Below are 5,572 nucleotides of genomic sequence, written 5' to 3' on the forward strand. Positions count from 1 at the left end.
AATTAATGTGGAAGAATTTAAGTTATTATTGATATTGAACTCAAATAAGTGAATTCATCAATTGAAGTTGTGGTTGGCAGGAAATGTTTGTGACATGATTTACCTAAATGAATTCTTATAGTATGTTCGGTAAGATTTATATTTAAATCCAAAGAACTTACTAAAATTCATTAAGCTTACTTGTTTCGTTTAATGTTCTTTGTAGATTTTCAAGAAGTTTGGAGGATCGGATCAATACGTCAGGTCACACTATCCAGTTGTTACAGTAGATCTTGTTATACACTTTATGTTTTATATGACATTTATAGGGTTGGATTGGAAAAAAACTAAATTGAAGTATGGTTTTGAATGATATTTATATATATATATATATTTGTATGCATGTAATTAGTAGTAGATTTTGGTAAATTAATGAAATGAGTTATTTTGGTAAGTTTAGGCAATTGAGTTTTGTGTAGATATTATGTTAAAACATGATTTTTGGTCTGTGTTGAATGTTTGATTGGGGCTCTTTGATGTATTGAAATGTTGTATATAGGTTGATATCCAAAAAAACAAGGGTGAGAAAAATGGCCTTAAAATGGCCTATTTTCGTCTACATGGACAGAGACACGGGCGTATGTCTCATCCGTGTGTGACACATGGCCTGGCACATGGACGTGTGGTCTGGCCGTGTGTCCCCTTCACCTTAAAATTTCAAAATAGAATGCCTAGGTTTTTTCACACGGCCTAGCACAAGGGTGTGTGACTTGGCCGTGTGACCTCTGTATCTAGCACAGGGCCTGGCACACGGGCGTGTAGTTGGCCGTGTGACCCAAGTCAGAGAGTTACACAGGTATGGACACAGGCTGGGACATGGTCGTGTGCCGCACATCTAAAGCCCACACGGCCTAAGATATGGGCGTGTCTCTTGGCCTTGTGAGCCACACGGTTGGCCACACGGGCGTGTGTCCCTTGCTCCTAAGAAAAATTTTAAGATTTTGGAAAAATTCCCTGAGTGTCCAGTTTAATCCCGATTCACTTCGAAGGTGTATATTGGGTCTCGAGGGCCCATCTAAGGGACAATATGAGTGTTAAATGATTGATTCTTGATTTGTATAATAAAGGTAATGAATTATTCATAATTAGTCTGTAAAGTCTAGTAATGATTCGTAACCCTGTTCCGGCGACGGATAAGGGTTAGGGGTGTTACATTTTGAATGAATTTTTGTAGAAATAGTTTGTGACATCGCGCATCGTTAACACATTGTCGTGACAAGGGATCTAAGTTATGATGCCAGAAATCGGGTTATTGGGATGAGCTAAAGTTTTAGGTCACGTTATGATGAGAAACACCTTCACGTCATGACGTTGGCCCTGTATTTTAAATCTTACTATTTTAGTCATTCTTCAAGTTCAAATTAGCTTTAGAACTTCTGTAAGCTCGTACAAAACTCGAGAATGATTGTACTTCATGTTGATTGTATAATTTCTTGATTTGTTTTTAATAAATTGCATAATTTAAACATGAATTGATCGTAGTTGCTCCGACAACAAATGTGACATCTCGTCACTAAAACCTAACAATCAAATCGGGTAGAAAGGTGTTACAATCCATGCTATATAGCCTAGTGAAAAAATTTTGCATCCATATTCCAACAATACTAGAGTCTATATACACGACAATCTCTACCTTATCAGACCTTAGATATAAGCATGTATTACATGTTTTTTGAAAATATTATATGAATCATTTAGCTACTTTCCATTTATCTATACTCGAATTACTCAAATTTTTTCCCAACATCCCAATAATGTACACAATGTCTAGATGTGTACAAACCTGAGTATACATTAGACTCCCGTTTCTAAAGCATAAGGAATCTTTCTTGTTTCATTAATCTTAAAAATCATTCTTAGGGCATTGATCAAAATCGAATTTGTCTCCTTTTGCAATAGGGGTTTCACCTGGTTTCTAATCCTGCATACCAAATTTCTTTAATACATTTTTTATCTAGGCCTTTTGTGATAATCCAAGAACTTCTTGGGAACAATCTTGTTGTATCTGAATCCCTAATACAAAATTTCATTACCAAGATCTTTCATTTTGATATTCCCTGTTAGAAATCTCTTGGTTTTATACAATAAACATGTATATTTACTAGCAAGCAGTATGCTGTCGACATATAAAATTAGAAAAATATACTTATTCCCATTGAACTTGTAGTATATACAATTATTAATCAACTTCATCTCAAAACTAATGAGATAATCAATTGGTGAAATTCGTAGTATTATTGATGAAAGGTCTACATAAGCTCGCATATGAATTTCTTTAATTTGCAAACCATTGACTTTGTGTCATTGAATACAAAGTTTTCTAATTGCACTATATAAATATTCTTATCAATATTGACATTCATCTAATGTAGCTCAAGCTTAAATTTTTTCACTAAAGCCATTATAATCCTAATAGTTTCTTACAATGTAACTAAAGAAAGTCTCTTTATAACAATGTCTTCTTTTTTTGTGTGTAAAGCCCTTAGCAACAAGATGTTTCATGTACCTCTCCTCATTGCCTTTTGAACACTTATTGGTTTTAAATATCCATTTGCAACCAATGGGCTTCGCACTTTGTGGCAATGAACCAAAGTCTCACACATTATTGTCTTTCATTGACTTAATCTCTTAATTCATGGCATCTATGCACTTTTGAGAGCTAGAATTTTTCATAGCTTCATGAAAGTTGATAAGATCACTTTTAATCACTCTAATGTCAGTTTCATTTTCTTGGATAAATACAATATAATCATATGGTATTGCACCTCTCCTTTTGTAATGGATCTTTTTAATAACATTAGTTTTTTATGTTGATATTTTTCTCTTTTGAAACAATTTCTTGTACTTCACTGAGAGATTCAATGACATTATGTTGGCTCAGAGTTGCTACTTGAACAATATTTTTGGGAAATATGCACATATTGTAGTAAACATGTAACTTTTTTCTATGTATTTAAACAACGAATAAATAGATAAAGTTAATTTCACATTTCACTATTATATCTTTTGTGTTTTTATCTTTCATGTTTTGCATACATAGCAAAATTGTGACAAGAAAATATTAGCTTATTGATTGTTTAAGTTCAAACTGATGATAAGTGGCACTATAAGAATGTTTACATTGTGAGAAAGACAACTTGCCTCAGTAGATAATCTGAACAAGTCCGTAATCCTGTAAAAGAATCAAAGTGAGCATTTGATTCAAATATTTAGAAGGATTATTATGTCATCTACAATTACAATTAGCGAGATGACTAGTCTTGACTATCAGAGCAGTTGACTCTATGGTTAGAGACATAGACGTACTCATTGAAAGAATGATACATTGGACTAGATCCAAGTTGAATTAATTCTAAATTCGTTTGTGAATTAATTCACTTGTAACATTCATGGTGTGACTTACCAAAATCATGAGTTAGTCACTGACCATGCATATGAACTAATGTGTTTTGATATAAGTGGAGGCTTATACTCTGAAGATAATGGAGTTGATATGTTGGGTACATGACTTGTGTATGACATGACTTTACTAACAACAATGGAATGCATAGCTTGATTAAATAGTTAATGATATCCTGTCATTGGCATTGTGTGGATTAATAAATATGCAATGTGGTTACGGGTTGCTAGTTCTTGAACGAGCAATTTATCACATTCATTAATTGGCAATGACTACATTAATCATTAAGAAGACACAATGGTGACAATGAAATAAAAAATTATTATAATGAGTGAACGAATTTAACTCAAAGGAATCGAGGATATCATATAAGGTAACATACACATGGCAAAGTCATTGGACAAAACAGCTACATAATTTGTTTTCGTAAAAAGTATACAGTAAGGAGTTTTCTGTAACGCCCCACACCCGAAACCGTTGCCGGAGTCGAACACGAGGTGCTAACGAACTTAATTCATTTAAAAATTTTCCAGACAAGCTGGCTAACTGCATCACAGTCACTTAAAAATTCGTATCTTGAGTTCTGAAACTCAAAATCCAATTCTGCAAATTTCTCCTAAAACTAGACTCATATATCTATCTACTAAAATTTTTCCACAATTTTTGGTCGGTCCAATTAGTACAGTTTATTAGTTAAAGTCTCCCCTGTTTCAGGGTTCGACTACTCTGACCTCTGTGTATTACGAACCAGATATCTCCCTGTACAGAGATTCAATGACTATGCCGTTTGTCCCTAATAAAAGTAGACTCAATAAGAAATCTGTAGCTATAAATTATGACTTCTAATTATATTTTTAGAATTTATGGTGAATTTCCAAAGTCAGAACAGGGGATCCAGAAATCGTTCTGGCCCTATTTCACAAGATTTTAAATATCTCATACAATATAGCTCATATACTTGTTTTACTTCTTCCATGTGAAAATAGACTCACCAAGCTTCGCTTCCATAATTTATCCATTATTTAATTCCATTTCTACTATTTTTAGTGATTTTTCAATTTCACATCACTACTGCTGTCTGCCTCTATTATTAGAGTAAATTTTTCCTATTAGAGTAATTTAACATGCATATCACCAAGTATGATCATGACTAGCCATACCAAAGGCTAATCATTACCAAGCATTTCCTTACTACTCAATAACCATATCATGAGTGTAACACCGGAAATGATTAGCCATGACAAACGGCATAATAATCAAATAGACTTTAACTGTTACTTATAACTAAGTATCATAAGGCCAAATCCAACTTAACATTTATGCCATTTTCGCATGGCTAAAAGTATACATACCAAAGTTCAAATAAAACATAATAGCCTATACATGCCGAAATGTTCTCTTAGGCCAACTAAGAAGAAGATACCAAAAAGTCGCAAGCTGGTGTGATGACTTCGACGGTGGTCCCGAGCACACAAAAATGGATCAAAGGAACCTAAATAAGTGACAAATAAACACACCAAATGAGTATATAACTCAGTAAGCCATAAGCATTACATACCGTATAATTATAAGAGATCATAAGAGAAAGCAAATAATGCAAACTCAGTTACTCCAACTATACCGAACTATGCTATCATTTCTTAGAATTTCGATTCAATCTCATGCCAAGTCCTACAATCAAATCAAACACCAAAACAACCCAATTGATTTAGACCCGATCCCTCAAAGCATGGAATTATGATGCACTAGATAAATTTGTACCTACTCAGTACATGCCTCAAGTTCGATACTTTAGTTACTAGTTCTACCACTTCGTTCTTTCACGCACATTTTATATTATCAATCGAATTTGCACACATAGTGCTCGTCACACTCGCACACATAGTGCCATAGCACACCGCACACTCAGTGCATTGGATTTTCTCTCATACTTCAACACCCAAATCGGCACACATAGTGCTACTTAGTTCACACACATAGTGCCATATGTTAACTCATTTTGATAAGGCAATTTACTTAATTCAAATAGCACATATGGTCATATTAATAAATAGGAAAATTATTCCAAGAGAACACCTAACGAAAGGAATCCTTTTTATGATTCACTAATATTATTTATATACAAGCTAATCA

The sequence above is a fragment of the Gossypium arboreum genome, chromosome 10 (genome assembly GCF_025698485.1).
Source record: "Gossypium arboreum isolate Shixiya-1 chromosome 10, ASM2569848v2, whole genome shotgun sequence".
NCBI lineage: Eukaryota > Viridiplantae > Streptophyta > Magnoliopsida > Malvales > Malvaceae > Gossypium > Gossypium arboreum.